Raw genomic sequence first — 19,838 nt, forward strand, 5'->3', positions numbered from 1 at the left:
TTATCTATCAATAATTATCTTAAACTTTATATGAATTAAATTCTATTAAAAAATAATGACTAAATGAATTTTCTTTAAAAAGACAATATGCTATTTACAAGAAACTCAATCTCTAGGGACACATATAGACTGAAAGGAAAAGAATTGAACAAGATAGTTTATGCAAATGGAACCTTCCAAAATGAAGTATTAGCCATCATTCTATCAGATAAGATAAATTTTAAATTGAAAGTAGTAAAAAAATGAATGTTATATAACAAAACAAGGTTCAATTTGGCAAGAAAATAACAATTGTAAATATACATGCACCTAATACTAGAATACCCAAATACCTAAGCAAATATTATTGGCCTCCAAATTAGAGAAAGACCCCAATATAATAATAGTAGGGAACTTTAACAACCTACTTTCAGAAATGGACATATAATTGAGACAAAATAAACAAAGAAACTTCAGTACTAACCACACCATAGATCAACTAGACTTCACTGAGATTTACATAAAATCCCATCTAAAAGCTGTGGAACATTTTCCTTAATAATACATGGAATATTCTCCAGGATAGATCACATGGTAGGTCACAAAACAAGTCTCAATGAGTTATAAAAACAGAAATCATATCAAATATGTTTTCAGACCACGATGCAATAAAAGTAGAAATCAACAATAAAAAATTTAGGAAGGTATATAAATTCATGGAAATTAAACAACACATGCCTGAACAACCAATAGACTGTGAAAGAAATGAAACAGGAAATTTTAAGATTTCTTGAAATGAAATGAAATGAAATGAAGAAACACGGTAAAATCTGTGGGACACAGTAAAAGCATAACTAACACCAAAGTTTATAGCAACTCATGACTAAATCAAAGCAACAGAAAGATCACAAAGCAATGTATTTATTTATTTATTTATTTATTTATTTATTTTGGACAGGCAGAGTTAGACAGTGAGAGAGAGAGAGAGAAAGAGAGAAAGATCTTCCTTTTCCGTTGGTTCACCCCCACAAATGGCCACTATGGCCGGCACGCTGCGCTGATCCGAAGCCAGGAGCCAGGTGCCTCCTCCTGGTCTCCCATGCGGGTGCAGGGCCCAAGCACTTGGGCCATCTTCCACTGCCTTCCTGGGCCACAGCAGAGAGTTGGACTGGAAGAGGAGCAACCAGAACAGAATCCGGTGCCCCAATGGGGACTAGAACCCGGGGTGCTGGTGCTGCAGGTGGAGGATTAGCCAAGTAAGCCATGGCACCGGCCAAAGCAATGTATTTTATTGCTACAGCTCAAGGATCTAGAATGAATTAAACACAAAATTAATAGAATGAAAATAACTAATAAAGCAGATAACCAATAATAAAATAATAAATTATAATTTATATATTACTATATAAATAATACTAGTTATTGTTTTCTCAATACCATTTGCTAAGAAGACGATTATTTCCCCAATACATGTTCTTTGCAACTTTTTCAAAGATCAGTTGTTGTAGTTGTGTGAGTTTACTATTAGAATTTATGATATGATTTTATGCCAATACCATGCTGTTTTAATTACTGTAACTTTGAAATATATTTTAAGACTGGGTAATATAATGCCTCCTGCTTTGTTTTTTTCTGTTGTTGTTGTTCAAAATTGCTTTTGCAATTCTGGGTCTTCTGTGATTCCATACAAACTTTATTAGTGCTTTTCTAGTTCTATAAAAATATCAGTGGATGTTTTATTGGGATTTCCTTGAATATTTAAATCACTATGGACAATATGGAGATTTTAACAAAATTGATAATATCAGTCCATGAACCCAGGATGTCTTTCCATTTCTTTGTTTCTTCTTCAGTTTCTTTCATTGGTGACTTATAGTTTTCATCGTAGAGTTCATTCGGCTCTCTGGTTAAATTTTTCCAGGAATTTTTGGTAGATATTGGAAATTGGATTGTTGTCTTGATTTCTGTTACAGATGATTCACTATTGGTATATAAAAGTGTTATCAATATTTGTATATTGGCAGTGTATCCTGTAAATTTGCTGAAACTTTTTATTAATTCTGACAGTTTTTTTGACGTAATCTTTGGGGTCTTCTATATGTAGTAATCTGAAAACAGTGACAATTTGACTTCCTCCTTTCCAATCCTGGTTCAGCCAATGAGCATCAGGCAGAAGGTAGAGGTCTTTGGACTTCATCTGGAGCTGTGTTTTGGCACAGTAGACCGTGCTCAGAGCTATGGGTTATACTCCTTGGTTTCCTCTCCTTGCCTCTCCCTGTAGCTGGTGTTTTTGCTTTCCATATGTGGTTGGGTAAGAGAAGGCTGAGGCCACCTAATTGTGGAGGTTGCATATAATGATTCAGTGGGTATGGGTCTGGGGTGCTCAGTTCAACTGAATTTTTTGCAGAGGGCCTGGTACTAGAATTTTGTTCACTTTTTCTCTCCCAAGCAAAAGGCATATCTCCACTCTGTGCTCCTTAGAGCTGGGGGAGCTTGTTTTTTTCAATGTGACTTTTCTTATAACAAAATGAGGCACTGTGGTCTCTCACCTGGCTTCTGTAGCTCTTATGAAGATGATTTTGTTTGTGTTCAACTATAGGAATTTTTGTCTTTTCAAAGAGGTGGTCACTGGAGTCTCTTTCTCAGCCACTATCTTAGTCTTTGTCCAGAAATAGAATACATAAATAGACCAATAATGAACAGCAAGATTGAATCAGTGATAAAAAGTCTCTTATCAGAGTTAAGTCCTGGACTAAATGACTTCACTACTAAGTTCTCCAAAGCATTTTAAGAATCAATACCAATTCTTCTTAAATAATTCCATATAGGGGGAGGAAATATCTACAAATTCATTCCACAATTCCAGAATTACCTTGAACAAAAATAAGACAAGGACATAACAACAAGAAAGAAAGCTACAAGTCAATATCCTTGATGGACATAGATTCTAAAATTAACAACATAGTATCAGATCAAATCCAACATGATCAAGTGAGATTCATCCTAGGTAAATATATACAAATCAATAAATTGATACTCAAAATCAGCAGAAGGGCAAAAATCATATGATAACCTCAACAGATACATAAAAGGCATTTGACAAAATTCAACATTCTTTCCTCATTAAAAACTCTGGGGGCCAGCATGGTGGTGCAGCAGGTTAAACCACCACCTGTGGCACCAGCATCCTATATGAGCACCAGTTTGAGTCCTGGCTGCTCCACTTCTGATCCAGCTCTCTACTACTGTACCCCGGGAAAAGCAGCCAAGGACTCAAGTACTTGGGTCCTTACATCTACATGGGAGACCTGGAAAAATCTTCAGGCTATTGGCTTTGGCTTGAACTGACCCAGCCACAGCCATTTAGGGAGTGAAGCAGCAGATAGATCTCTCTCCCTGCTTCTCTTCCTCCCCTCTGTAACTCTGCCTTTCAAATAAATAAATCTTAAAAAAAATTCTGAACAAATTAGGTGTAGAAGGAACATAACTTAATGTAATAAAGGTCATATATAATAAATCAACACTTAACATCATACTGAATGGGGGAAAGCTGAAGACTTTCTAAGATTTTGAGCAATACAAAGATAATTGCTTTCACCACTTTTATTCAGCACAGTCCTAGCCAAAGCAATTAGATAACAGAAAGAAAGAAGGGGGGTGGTGGAGGCCATCTAACTGTAGAGGCTGCATATAATGATGTCATTGGCATGGGTCTGGAGGGCTCAGTTCAACTGAATTGTTGCAGAGGGCCTGGCATTAGGATTTTTTTTTCACTTTTCCTCTCTCAAGCAAGAGGCATATAAACACTTGAACTCTTTGGAGCTAGGGCAGCTTGTAATAAAGTAATATATAAAAATGAAATAAAGGTCATACATAATAATATAAGAGTTAACATCCGAATTGGAAAGGAAGAAACCAAATTATCATTGTTTGCAGATGACATGATATTTGATATACAAAGCCCCAAAGGTGCCACTGAAAAAAACCTGTTAGAACTAATAAACAAATTCAGCAAAGTTGTAAGATGCAATGTTAATGTAAAAAACCAGGAGCACTGTTATACGCAAGGAGTGAATCATCAGAAAAAGAAATTAGGGTGGGAGGGACGTTATGGGGGGGAAGCCATTGTAATCCATAAGCCGTACTTTGGAAATTTATATTCATTAAATAAAAGTTAAAAAAAAAGACAGTAATTCTATTTCCAACAGTTACAAAAAAGTTTAAAATACTTAGGAATAAATTTCAACAAAGAAGTGAATTATCTCTACAATGAAAATTACACATGATTGATGAAAGAAATTTAAGAGGACACCAAGACATGGAAAGACAGTCTATGTTCATGGGTTGATAGAATCAATTTTTTAAAATGACAATACTCAGAGTGATTCATATATTTAATGATATCCTTATCAAAATTAGGTACTAGAAAAATGTTACTAAAATTTCTGCAAAATTGAGAAAGATCTCAGGAGCAAATCCAAGATAGCTGAATAGGGTATAGCTGTACTAATCCTGCTCTGGGATTTGAAAAGAACAAAGGAAGGACTATATTTCCAGGTGTCTGACTGCCAGAAATGTTTAGGAAAGAAGTGATCAAAAATATGTAGGCTCTGTGGGACAAGCAAAAAGAAGAGAGACACCATGGCAGTCCGCTGCATGCTGCAGCCAGCTGCCATCTACGAGCCATCATCTTATCTTGCCAACTCAGGAAGAAATCACCATGCGTCCCTGTTGTATGCGGTTTTAGCTGAGCTACCCACTGAATTTTACTTCAACCTGGAGAGCTGACTGGGGTCTGGGCAACTGCAGGGCTTGGAGACTGGAAGCTACCTTGCTTCTTTCCCCTCCCCCACCACACAGAGTGCCATACTCAGCAACGAAAAAGTCATGTAACATGCCTCTGTTCTACTGACATCATAGTCATAGCCAGGCACCAGGTGGGGCAAAGAACAGATACCCTGCAGCCTGCAACTGTGGCAGTTCTGGAGCATTAGCCTCAGAGCTTTGCTCATGCACTCTATGTGATCTAAAAGAATGCACCTTAGCTTCAGGGGGCTAACACCAAAAGCAGCCCATAAAAATTTGCTCCTACTCTGGGAGATATAGATTATGACCCCACTATACCTTGTAACACCAAGACTGCAACAATTCTTTCTATATTTCTCAGTGCCACTGGAATCTCTCTGGTGGACATAGGGAAGAAGCTACCTGCATTCCATCTCTCTGGACTTAAACTCTCCAGAGTAAAATCTCCTGTAGAGCTGTAGTTACCCTGTAGGACTGGAGCAGGGTCCAGTACACATCTCTTAGTTCTAGGACTAGTGCTGTTAGTATTGCAAGCCATAGAACCATCTGGACTCTCCTACCAGCAACTAAGGAAAGGTCCATCTGTATCACACAGTCCTAGAACCACAGAAATTGGCTCCATAAGCCTCAGCATCACTCAGGCTTGCCAGTAGGACAAGTGGGCAGACCCCTGTCCCCTGAACACCAAAAACAAGGCCCAGGATATTACATTCACCAGGGAGACTGAAATTGAACTCTCTGTAGACCCAAGATACACACCCAAGGAAACCCTTACTCATCTCAAAGCCACACATCCATATCTACAACTGCAGCAGACTAGTTCTCTGTCACTTATCAACACAGCTGACATTAAGACAAAAGAAATCACTCAGAGACTACACTTCTGCGTTCACCTAGAACAAAAGACAAAGCAATAAGCGAAGTGATATCCTGCATACCAGCTTAATCATAAACAATTTTACAATAAAGTTTACTCTATTGTGGTCAGTGCTGTGTCTTAGTAGGCTAAGTCTCTGCCTATGGCACCAGCATATTATATGGGTGCCAGTCTGAGTCCCAGATGTTCATCTTATGATCCAGCTTTCTGCTTATGGCCTGGGAAAGCAATGGAAGATGGGCCCAACTGCTTGGACCACTTTACCCACATGGGAGACCCAGAAGAAGCTCCTGGCTCCTGGCTTCAGATTGGCTCAGCTCTGACCATTGGGGCCATTTGGCGAGTAAACCAGCAGATGGAAGATCTTTCTCTCTGTCTTTCCCTCTCTCTGACTGTAACTCTACCTCTGAAATAAGTACATAAATCTTTTTTAAAAACATGCACGAACATATTACAGGTGTGGTATTTGGGCAGTAATTATGCTTCCCCATGGGATGTTCACGTACTAGACTGGAGTGCCAGTGATTAAATCTCACCTCATCTTACAATCCATCTTCCTGCTAATGTGCCTGAAAGTTGACAAATAGTGAGTTTTTGTCACCTATAGGGGAGTCCAAGATGGAGTTCCTGGTTCCTGGCTTTAATCAGGCCCAGTCACAACTCTCGTGCATTTGGGAAGTGAAACAGAAGATAGAAGAGCTCTCTAAATTTGACTGTCTCTCTCTTTTTCTGACATTCAAATAAATCAAAATAAATAAGTAAATATTTTAAAAATATTATAAAGCTGAGGTCATTAAAACTGTTATTGGCAAAAAACCAGATACACAGACCAATGTAGCAGAATAGATATCCTACAAGTAATTCTATACATTTACAGCCAACTGATCTTTGACAAAGTTGCTAAGAATGTGCATTGGAAAAAGGACAGTGATTTTTTCATTAAATAATGCTAGGAAATTTGGATATCCACATGCAGAAGAATGAAGCTAGAAACCTATTGGTCACTACATATAAAAATCATCTTAAAGACCTAAATGTAAGAACAGAAATTTACAAACTTTTAGAAGAAATCAGAGGGAGATGCTTAAAACCATTGGAATGAGCAAGAATTTTTGGATCAGACTCCAAAAGCAAAGGAAAAATAGAAAATAAAAGAGGCAAATGGCATCTATCAAACTAAAGAGGCACTGCACAATAAAGGAAACAATAGTGGGAGGAGATAACCTACAAAACTGGAGAAAATACATGTAAGATAGGTAAGTACTCAATAGAAAAAAAAAACACAAATGATCCAATTAAAAGTAAGTGACAGATCTAAACAGACATTTCTCTGAGACATGGCAATATCCAATAGGTTCTGGAAAAATTGCTCCACATCATTTATCATCATGGAAATGAACATCGAAAGAACAATGAGATCATCTTACACCAGTTAGAATGGCTATTATCTAAAATATAAAAGAAAACAAATAATAGCCAGGAAGTGGAGAAAAAGGATCATTTGCATACTATTGGTGGAAGTATAAATTAGTACAGCAATTGTAAAAACAGTATGCAAGCATCCCAAAAAATAAAGAAAAGAGAGAAAAGGCAGAAAAGAGAAGAGAAGAGAAGAGAAGAGAAGAGAAGAGAAGAGAAGAGAAGAGAAGAGAAGAGAAGAAAAATAGAACTACCATGTTATCCTGCAATCCCATAATTGGGTACATGTATCCAAAGGTAAAGTAGTCAACCTGTGAAAAGAGAAATCTGCATCCTCACGTTTATTGTAGCACTATTCACAATAGCCAAGAAGTGGAAACAAACTAAGTGTCCAACCACACATGCATGGCTTGAAAAAGTGGGGGCCAACATTGTAGAGCAGTGAGTTAAATCTCAACTTGTGATTCTAACATCCTACCTCAAAGTGTCAGCTCCAGGCTACTATGATTCCAATCCAATTTCCTGCTTATGTGCCTGGGAAAGCAACAGAAAATGACCCAAGTACTTGGTCCCTGTTACCCCATGGGAGACCAGACAGAAACCTAACTGTTGTAGACATCTGGAGAGTGATTCACTAGATGAGATTCTCTCTCTCTCTTTCTCTTTATCGTTCTCTTTCTCTTCCTCTTCCTCTTTCTTTCTCTCCCACCCTCCCTCCCTCTGTCACCCTGCCTTTCAAATAAATAAATCTTTAAAAAATTTAGAAGAGTTACCTCAGAGAAGTTAAAAGTATATTGGTTGTCATTAAAGGCTGAGGAGGGAAGGGAAAGAGGAAGGAGGAAAGTTAAAGGAACATGTACTAAGTTTCAGTAGATAAGAGTGAGTAAGAAGTTCAGTTTCACTGCACAGTGGGATGACTATAGTTAATGTGCTGGACACTTCTTTAAAAAAAACAGATGATAGGATTTGGGATGTGTTTTCACTATGAAGAAATGTTGAATGTTTGAGGAGATAAAGATATTTATGCTGATAGTCATTACAAGACGCCCAGGTTACTGCATGGTAACCAATAAATATGTACAATTTTTATGTTTCTTTTATAAGATTTTTTTCAGTTACGAAAAAGAAACACAATGAGTTTGCTTGCAATTCATCACCATAAGAAAACCTTATGAATGTGTGTTGGTGAATGTTCAACAACAGGTCTAGGGTACAGTATTTGTAATTATGCCAATTCCTATGTGTAAGGTTGTAAATAATTATACCATGTCTAATCTAAAGTTACTAACAGTTTACCAATTAGACAGAAAAACTCCTGAAAAATGTAAGAAATGGCTCAACGGAATCAGTCCCAGCAGCTCCAGCAATCATTGTTTATTAAGGGACCATCTGCATGTTCTGCAGAGCTGGGCACTCCATAAACAAGTGGAACTATCAATAATGTCTGCTTATAAAATGATGTCATCAATATGTCTGTGACAGTGAGCAATTGCAATTAGATGTGATTGCAAACATGCCAAAAACAACCAGCAGACAAGTGACAGATATGGTGATCCATGTACTGAACCTTACCTAGTTTAATTATAACAGGAAATTCAAAATAGCTATATCTTGTTTAGAAAGATCAACTGATGGATGATACCTTCTCATACATATCTCAGCATACAAATTATAAAATAGCTATATTGAAAAAAATCCAAATAAATCAGACTTTAGTTATACTTTTGTCTTTTGTCTTTAAAATATATTTTTTAAAAGTTTATGTATTTTATTTGAAAAGAAGAAAATAGAGATCTTCCATCTATGGGCTCATTCTCCAGATGCCCACAACAGTCAAGGTTGGGCCAGGCCAAAGTCAGGAGCTGATCCAGGAACTCAATGAATGTCTCTCACGTGGGTGGCAATGACCCAATGACATGAGCCATCACCTGCTCCTTCCCACAGTGCACATTAACAGAAACCTAAAATCAGAAGTGAAAATAGGATTCAAAGCCAGGCAGTTTGAAATGGAATGCAGACATCCCAAGCAACATCTTAACTGCTGTGCCAAATGTCCACCCCTATATGTGGTACATAAAACAAAGTCATATAAAATGTAATACAAAAGCTTCCTTTCCTTACTATAGTGTGCATAAATGAAATAGTCTATGCTGTTGAAATTTCAAATATGAATTTTAGGAAAAAGAGCTTCTGCAACTCTGAATTTGCAAATAATTTCAAAATGGCAGTTAGATCACATTGTATCCCCAAATGATGGTAATGATAATCAGTATGCTAAAGAAAATGAAGTCAGCTACAGATCACAACTGCCAATCAGATTTTCCATCTGCATTTTGGCCCATATATACTATAACTTGCCTGTGTGTGAATATTTTCAAAACATAGCTGAATAACTGACCCCCTAATTTGGTTGAAGTTAATACCTTTATCTGCTCCACATATACAGTGGTTTCTTTGTGCTTTCGGAAATTGCTAGAGTTGTTTTGTTAGCTTGAAAGTTCCATCCAATACATTGCTCTGTAAATATGATTATAATTAACCAGTGTACATTTTTATACTCTAGAATCAGTGTCTAGTTTATCTGTCAAGTACCATATTTGAAGGTACAACACAACTATTGCAAAATCAAAAGCATGATATTATACAATTATAATATTCAAAATAAGACAGAAAATTCCTGTGTACTCAGAATCAAGCTTTTCATTAACCTCATCCCAATAACCCAGAAAACACACACACACACACACACGTGCTCACATGGTTTTATCACACTGTACATGAGAAAGCCTAGTCAGGAAGGGAAGTCCTGAGCCCTTACCTGGAGGTTATTTCCTACTTTAGGAAATCCTAACAAACTGGGCTATATAATTCAGGTCAACAATGTATTTAAAAGTAAGAAATAATAGCCTGGGGCAAAAAGAGAAATGAAAAACATTAATAACAGGAGAAATGATCCTATACATCTCAGTGGCCTAAAGAGCACTGCTTTATTAATAAAAATTATTGTTTGTAATTATGACCTTCAGTCACAGTCATCAAGAAAGCCTGAAATTATAATAATCTGTTTAAGATAGTATGCAAAAATCATAATAATCTGTTTAAAATGATATGCACAAGTACTTTTGAAAATATTTCATTCAAAATAGTTCAGTTGTGGTCTTTATGACAGGGGATCTGCTATCCAGGATTCCCTATGCTAATAGCATTTAAGATAGCAGAGGCTTCACTGTGCATTTTTGTTCTAGAAAATCTCAGGGAGACACCTGGCATTGGCAGAATCTTTTTTGAGCTTATGAGAACAGCTCTCGGGAGTCAGAAAAACTGACATTTCTTTCCAGAATATCTTCCAAGATGAAATGTTCATCAATTCATATTTTCAGGGGAAGTTTCCTAATGGTGATAAGAACATGGTCAATCCTACACCTTTAAAATGAACAGCATTCTAAGGAATTTCATATTGGTTCTCCTGTTTTTCTGCAAAGTGAGCCATTCAGGCATTGCATCTTCTGAAATTTCCTCGCCTCTTTCAGGGAAGCATATTGGGACAGAGCTTGCCAGCTGTCTGCTCCCTTTGCCTTCTGCTGCCATTATCCTGAGGTACCGCCCCACCTTCTGGCCCTCCAGCTTGTGGGGGGTGGGGAACAGGGAGGAGAACAGAATTCTTCCTGACTCTGACATGCGTAACACAATGAAAAGAGCAGAAGGAATATATATCTATACATATATTTGCCTCTCTCTCTACAAATAGGCACACACAGGCTGATCTTGTGAGTGTGTGCATGTATATGCATGTGAATCTACACACCCAGTGCCAGAATAGCTCTATATGTATAAATACATGGTATATATTCCATATGCTCTTTCTTTCTGCAGCATACATATGCAGCTGGGGATAACTACTGTGAAAAAAATCACATACTCACGAAAGACAAATTATCAAGCAGAAACAAGAATATATGCAATTTAGCTGTGATAAAGTCTCTGCATCTGCTGCCTGCCTTTATTAGAACATGCTTATACAGCTTAAGAAAATGTCTAGCATTTCATACTGCATGCCTATGAAAAGACCTCCTTTCCCTAGATCTCATGTTTTATACTTCAGCCAGAGTCTATGAGCTGGTTCTGGGCTGATGATTGATGCATTCAAAAGGTTTACAGAAATATAATAAACACCTAACACTGTGTATGATGAGAGAGATTGAACAAAAAAGCACAGAATACTGTGAGCAGGTAAGCAGATAAGAAGATTCCATAGCAGAGAAGTGTGTGAAATGATTACTATGTGCAAGTTACTACATAAAAGCCTCTGGTATCTACTCTGTCACTGCATCCACCCTTCAGTATTTAGTGGTTGGTGTCGTCTCTGTTGTCATTTTACAGATAAGGAAAGAGACTTGGGGAAATTATAAGAGACTTAGGGCGAGGAACTGGCTACGGTATGTCAGCCTCCAACACCGTCTTCTTACCCACACCACCTTTGGCTGCCTCTTGCTGAGGTTAAGACATCTACCATATGTAAGCATATGGTGTGCATACAGCAACATAAGAACATACGATAGTATAGGTGGTAGAAGTTACCCTTTCCTTTCTTCCTTTATTCATTTAAGTAGTTGATAAATTTCTTTATCACAATTTAACCAACAAATGCAATCTAAACCAGGCTATTATGTATTCATTTACAATGAATCTGATACAAAGTGTTAACTTGCTTTTTAAAATAATTCCAAATATGTAAACTTAAGCATTAAAATGTAAAAATTGCTATTTTCCCTAGTGATATATTAACTTTTATTGAAATGTATCATGACAATATTAGCTGACTCAGAAAGACACGTATAAGCAGACTCTCTTCCCAGGGCTTGTAACGCTTCTTCTGAGGAGTCTGGTTGGGTATTCAATGCATGTATTCACTATCTAGGCCATCACAATACACTGAACATGCCTTTAGTGGCCTAAAAATGCAGGTGATTAAGCATGCATAGGCCAAGTGACAAATGGCAGCAATCCCAAGCCATTTCTCAATGAAGACTTCTTGTTTAGAAATTTATAAGGAAGTAATCACTTAGTAAGATCTATCACCCACTTCAAATGCTTCAATTATTCATCTCACTAACGCATTAAGTTCAATTCTCCTTGGTGTCTAAATTGCTTCCTGATATTAATTTAAGGGTTTGGGGAGTGATCCTAACTCATTTAGGTCACTTGGTGTTGTTAAGCCTTGTGAAATATATTTCAGAAAAAGGTTACATTCAGCTAACATCCTCAAAAAGTCGTACATCCCACAAGTTTCTTACCAGCTTACCCATTTACAAATTTCAGGTAGTAAGGCAATAAGTTCAGTATGTAATTTACACAGTTATATGAAGTACAGTACTAGGAGAAAAATCTATGCAAGCCTGAAATTATGTCCTGGAAACAAAGGACAGTTTTACAATGGTTATATAGATTGCAAGCAATCTTCTGATCTCTAGATTGGCAGGGGTGGGAGTGGAGATGCTTTTTATTGTTAAATAAAATCCAAACTATTAGTCAAGTATGATTCCTTCATTTTTATCAAACTCACAATCTAGAAGGGATTTCTATAAAGGGGTATAGTACTATATAACCAAAATACTCATGCATGAGATTTGCAGACCCTATGCAGATGTGACTATTACTTTAGGTATAAAATATTAACTTATAAAACTATGGATATTTATTTGGGAATAAAATTGAATTATAAAAATTATCCTAGAGCCACCTCCTGGGCTTAATCTTTCTTTTTATGGAGGTAGAATGATCATCTATCCATGAACAAGTTAGGAGTAGGCATTTGGCATAGTAATTGAGATGTTACCTGGGACGCCTGCATCCCATTTCAGAGTGCCTGGGTTCAAGTCCAGGCTCCACTGTTGATTAAAGCTTCCTGGGATGGCTCAAGTACCTGAATATCTACCACCCATGTGGGAGACCTCAACTGAGTTTCAGGCACCTGCTTTAGACTTGGCCCAGCTCCATATATTGTTATGGGCATTTGGTAAGTGAAGCAGCAGATGATAGATATTTGTCTGTCTTTTACACATTTCTTATTTGTCTCTCTGTCTCTTTCTCCTTCCCTCTCCCCCCAAACAAAATGAATAAGTAAAATTTTTAAAGATAATTTTTTCTTAAAAAGAACAAGTTTAAGTTAGAGGTTAAATTCATATGTGAATTAAAACCACACCTCTTGCACATGAAAAGTACAAACATCTGCTTCAGTCAGAAATGTAAAATATCTATACCTCAGGTCCTTTGTCAAAAATATGACTTTGAAATCTCAACTAATCACACACTATTTTAAAACATTAGTGAGTAATTTCTGTGTTGTACCCAAACAGCTAAGTCCTATAGCAGCTTCTTTTTTAACTATTGTCACATTTAATTATTCCAACCACCTTACAAGAGATTTAATATTATCATGTTATGTTTCAAATGAGGATACAGAGGCTTAGGGAGTTTTAATGTATTTCTAGAAATGACTTGGCTAGTAAGAGGCTGAGCAAGCATCAAAACCAGCATGTTTGACTACAAAGTCAGAGCCTTTGCTCGCTTTGATGTTCTAGCACTCTTGTCCAATGGTGATTGAGAAGCAAGCTTTGAGAAATGTATTCATTGAAGACTGCCTGAAGGTCAGGCACGTCTTACATTTCTTTAAATATTCTCAGTTCAAAACCCATCATGCTTACAAACCATCATTTTAACTTTTTTTTAAAGAAAGGACTTATTTATTTATTCAAAAGGTAGCATTAAAGAGAGAAGTGGGGAGAGAGACAGAAAGAGAGATCTTCGTCTGCTGGTTCACTCCCCAAATGGCCACAATGGCTGGAGCTGGGCCAATATGAAGCAAGGAGCCAGGAGCTTCTTCTGGGTCTCCCATATGGGTGCAGGGCCCAAGAGCTTGGGCTGTCTTCCACTGCTTTTCCGGGCATATTAACAGGGAGCTAGATGGGAAGTGGAGCTGCTGGAACTTGAACCTCTGCCCATATGGGATGTCAGAGCAGCAGGCTTATTATGCCACAATCCCAGCACCTCATTTTATCTTTTTTTTTAAAGCAGTTGTTTTAAGAGGGATTATGGGTCAACATCTGACATCTGAGTTACACTGAGAAACATTCTTAGAAAAAGACATGTAAAATTCATAATCATATTATAGAGAAGTTGTTAAAGACATCCTCCACATCTCAAAAATAGAATTCTTTTTGTTTTTTAAAATAAGCAATTATTTTTCTTTTAAAAAACACTATATGTATCACTGCAGAAAAACTAGAAGAAGGTGTGAAAGCTGTTAATAACACAATCCCCAGCACCTAGTAGTAACTAATGATAACTCTTTTTTTTTTTTGACAAGCAGAGTTAGACAGTGAGAGAGAGATACCGAAAGGAAGTTCTTCCTTCTGTTGGTTCACCCCCCAAATGGCTGCCACGGTCAGCATGCTACACCGATCCGAAGCCAGGAAACAGGTGCTTCCTCCTGGTCTCCCATGCGGGTGCAGGGCCCAAACACTTGGGCCATCCTCCACTGCCTTCCTGGGCCACAGCAGAGAGCTGGAGTGGAAGAGGAGCAACCAGGACAGAATCTGGTGCCCCAGTGGGGACTAGAACCTGGGGTGCTGGTGCCGCAGGTGGATGATTAGCCAAGTGAGCTGCAGCGCCGGCCACTAATGATAGCTCTTTGAAGGATGACTTTCTTGGTCAATTTACTGGGAAGATATCAAAAAGCATGTTAGGGCAGCCACAGCTGCCATAATACCATAGACTGGGCAGCTTAAACAACAGAAGGTCATTTTCTCACAGTTCTGGATGCTGACATCTCAAAGTGCTGTTGTATTTGGTTTCTGGTGAGGGCTCTCTTTCTAGCTTATAGATGTTGCCTTCCTGCCATATGTTCATGTTGGCCTTCCTCTGTGTTTAGGGGAAGGCGGATATGGGAAAAACTGATCTAGTGTCTCTTCCCTTCTTACAAGTACACCAGCCCTGTTGGATTAGGACCCATTCTTAGTGATCTCATCTGACCTCATTACCTCTTGTGCCCTATCACTAAACTCAGTCCCATTAGAGGTTAGGCCTTCAACATATGAATTTGAGGGCTCTCAATTCAGTCCATACAGCTAGATATGCAATGCCACTTCACATAGTGGTGTAATGTGTTTTCTTCTCTATGCATTACATTTTGTACTTTGTGTCATAACAAGAATTTTTTCTCTATATTTCCAATGTTATTCTGATACCATAAGTTATAAAAATAAAACCTTCATTGTAGACTGTTGAGTACATGATAGACTGCTGAATTTTTTTTTTTTTGACAGGCAGAGTGGACAGAGAGAGAGACAGAGAGAGAAAGGTCTTCCTTTGCCGTTGGTTCACCCTCCAATGGCCGCCGCTGCAGCTGGCGCACCGCGCTGATCCGATGGCAGGAGCCAGGATCCAGGTGCTTTTCCTGGTCTCCCATGGGGTGCAGGGCCCAAGCACCTGGGCCATCCTCCACTGCACTCCCTGGCCATAGCAGAGAGCTGGCCTGGAAGAGGGGCAACCGGGACAGAATCCGGCGCCCCGACCGGGACTAGAACCCGGTGTGCTGGCGCCGCAAGGTGGAGGATTAGCCTATTGAGCCACGGCGCCGGCCTGACTGCTGAATTTTTTAAAAGAACGTTGCTATGAGCTTTCTTGTAGCCACCAGAACTTTGTTTATGTTTTGTATTACTTTCTGATACTTTCTAGTAGAAGAACTGCCAAGCCCAATGATAGGTGGGCCATTAAGACTTTTTATACATATTTTCAAAATGTCTTTTAGAAAAGGTACATCAATTCCAACACTCAACAGTAGTTCTTGAGACTCAATTTTCTGAATGTTCACAAAATGAATATTCTTTTAATTTATGCCAATTTGATCTCACAATTCCAAGTGATCAATTTCAGTTCACAATTGATCATAATGAAAGGACTAAGAGTCAAAGGGAGCACATAAACAAGTCTAGTACCTGCTAACACTAACCGATAGAATAAATAAAGGGGAGAGTGATCCAACATGGGAAGTGAGATACCCAGCAGACTCATAGAATGGCAGATGTCCTAAATAGCACTCTGGCCTCAGAATCAGCCCTAAAGGCATTCGGATCTGGCTGAAAAGCCCATGAGAGTATTTCAGGCATGGAAAGCCATGACACTCTGGCAAAAGATCTCTGTGAGTGAGATCTCAGTGGAAAGAACAGGTCTTCAAAGAAGGAGGTACCTTTCTCTGAAGGGAGGAAAGAACCTCCACTTTGACTATGACCGTGTCTAAACAAGATAAGAATCGGAGAACTCAGAGGGCTTCCATAGCCTTTGAAACTCATGACTGGAGCAGAGGGAGATTACTGATGCCATAGACAGGAGTGTCAATTGGTAAAGTCAACAACAGGAGTCACTGTGCACTTACTCCTCATGTAGGATCTCTGTCCTTAATGTGCTGTGTATTGAGATTTAATGCTATAACGAGTACTCAAACAATATATTTCACTTTGTGTTTCTATGGGGGTGCAAACTGTTGAAATCTTTACTTAATGCATACTAAACTGATCCTCTGTAAAAAAAAAATATCAACTCCCAACTTGACTCTCACTGTGATTAAACATGACAATAGGTCTGATCTGATTTCATCATCATTTTAAAAAAATCATCTATTATTCCTCACTTTATGTTTCTGTGTGGGAGCAAACTCTTGAAATCCTTACTTAATGTATACTAAGCTGATCTTCTGTATATTAAGATAATCAAAAATGAATCTTGATGTGAATGGAAGGGGAGAGGGAGTGGGAAAGGGGAGGGCTGTGGGTGGGAGGGACGGTATGGGGTGAAGCCATTGTAACCCATAAATCGTACTTTGGAAATTTATATTCATTAAATAAAAGTTTAAAAAAAAAAGAAAGAAAAAAAAAGAACTGACTTTCATTTTATCCAATTTGAAGTTCTATGGAAAACAGTTTCTTAAAGTTTTTAAAAGATGCTTTGTGTTTCCTCATTTGATGATTGCTTGTTGATAATCCTTACCTATTTATATTAGACTTCATCTTTTTGTCATTGATATACATGAGAGTTCTTAACCTTTTGAATGTGATCTCTATTTTAAATATTTCCCCAGTTGACTTGATTTTTAATTTCTGTGTGGCATTTTCTAATATCTTAAATGTTTCTGGATTTGCCTGCCAACCTATTCCAGAATGATGTCTTACTCTGGCACCATGTTTAGAGAGTCAAGGTGACACAAGCAAGCATAATGCCTTTTTTTTTTTTTAAGAAAAAGCTTAACTTACATCTGAATATCAGAAAAAATGTGCTTCTCCAGAACAAGAGTGTATTTTTGTCTTGTACACACTTTGCATCTTATAAGTTGTTTTACTTCTTTCCTCTGACTTCATGTAAGCTTAGAAATTCATCATCTACTTCTAACAGCTGCATGTAGTGTGAGTACTTCCACAATAGAGTTCTTTGCTATTTTCTCATGTTTATGTTCACTCATCTAAACTTCCTCAACTTTTATAATACCCTTATGGTATGTGTACCTGTGTGTACATTTACATGTGTGTGTTCCAAGATGCTTCACATGCCATCAGAGTCTAAAATACACTCATTTAACTACACTTAATGGAGTCAAAGTTTCATTATTTGATCAAACATAATAACAAAATAAATCGACTTCACCTGTGAACAGTTTTTTTCTCTTTTTTGGAGACCTGGATATTTTCCCATGATTTGAATTTAATTCTGATAGCAAAACTCTAAAAGCAATAATGCTAAATCATTGTAATAAATAATTAGAACTCTCAGATATAAACTGGTACAAAAATTTTGAAATAGTTTTAGAGATACTTATTTAAAATTAGCATTATAGTGTTGTGGTATGGTGTGTGAAGCTGTCTCCTAGATGCCAGCATCACATGTGGGCACTGGTTCATGTCCTGGCTACTCCACTTCCAATCCAGCTCCCTGATAACAGACTGGGAAAAGCAGAAGAGGATGACCCAAGTGTTTGTGCCTCTGCCATCCACGTGGAAGACCTAGATGAGGCTCATTGCCCCTGACTTCTGCTTGGCCCAGCACTGTCCATTGCAGATATCTGAGGAGTGAACCAGTGGATCAAAGATTCTCTCTCTCTCTCTCTATCTCTCTCCCTGCCCCAACCATGACTTTCAAAATAAATAAATAAATCTTTAATAAAATTATAAAATCAACCTTAAAAATTATAGTTTCTAGATCAACCCACAGGAATAAATTTGTCTTAAAATACATACATGCAATGTTTTCAACATACCTACATTCTACATGCATAAGAAATCCACTGCAATGAAGTGGGAGTTGTTAGCTAACTGTTTACGGGCAGTACTGTAATAAAAATACTTGACAACTGTGTTGTGGTGCAGTGGGTTAGGCTGCCAGCTGCAATGCTGGCATCCCATGAGTACCAGTTCAAGTCCTAGATGCTCCACTTCTGATTCAGCTCCCTGCTAATGCACCTTGAAAGCAGTGGATTTGTGGCTTAAGTCTTGGACCCCTGCCATGTGGATGGGAGGCCCAGATGAAGCTACTGGCTCCTGGCTTCAGCCTGGCCAAGCCCCAGCCACTGCATGCATTTGAAGAAGTCTCTCTTTCTCTGTCTCTCCCTCTGTGAATCTGCCTTTTAAATAAATAAATAAATCCATACATACATATTTTCTATATATGACAACTAATATATACAGTATATAAATGAATACAATTCTAAATCTATTAGAAACCATCCTATATATTAATAAGCAGATCTAGTTATTTGCTGGTTCACATATTAATCCTACATAATTTGTGCTCTACGCATGTTTACATAACAGTCAATAGAAACATTTCCCCTTTATGTTCACCTAAAACCAGAGACCTAAAGGCCAGTTATGACAAACACCATAAAACTCAGGAAAGAGTACACACTACCTATACATCTCAGGATAAATATATTTTAACATATAATGAGGACAAGTGTTTAGAAAGGGGACCACAGGTTAAAGTATTTACTTCAATAGGCTTCCAGTATTGCACAATCAGAAACTTTCTAGATATACTAAACAGCTAATTGGAGGTGTTTTAAATATTCATAACTAATTCTATGTCCATAAATTTGAGCCTAAATTTAAAGGTAATATTTTAGAGAACTGAAAGGCTCAGGTGGAATATTTACATAGAATATTCAAGGAGGGTAGGCAAGGGGGATTTCAGTAAAAAAAAAATGAAAGAGAAAAAACTAAACAATACTAATAATACTATTCATAGATGCAACCACATAAAAATTAAAAACATCAAAAATGTAAGTAACATCAATATAAAAAGTGAAAAATAAACACAAAAATCCACATTTAGATGATGGCGGAATAGTGAGGGTACGCATTGATAATCCGGGAAAAGATAGTTTAATAAAAGTGGAGTTACTGTAGTTTCAGGGAAAGGCTCAGGAAAAAAATTGCAGAGGAAACTCTTCTGGATCTAGTGGATGTGACATGGAGGACCTATGGGAAGAGCAAGGTCGCCCACGGCTTGGAAGCCCAGTTGCGGAGTCTACGCACCAGTGCTGGAAGGGGAGGTAAGGTCAGCAGCCAGAGACATTGGTGGGGAAGCGGCAGAAAGAGCCTAGAGGGAACGAGGCTTGAAGCCCCACTGGGGAAAGTTCACCAGGCTAAATACAGAAGAGAAAAAAATAAATAAATAAAAGGGACCAGCACAGACATGAGCCTCTCCACTC

This window comes from Oryctolagus cuniculus, chromosome 8, assembly GCF_051225735.1.
Source record: "Oryctolagus cuniculus isolate XC-2025 breed Fujian yellow rabbit chromosome 8, ASM5122573v1, whole genome shotgun sequence".
In the NCBI taxonomy this organism is placed as follows: domain Eukaryota; kingdom Metazoa; phylum Chordata; class Mammalia; order Lagomorpha; family Leporidae; genus Oryctolagus; species Oryctolagus cuniculus.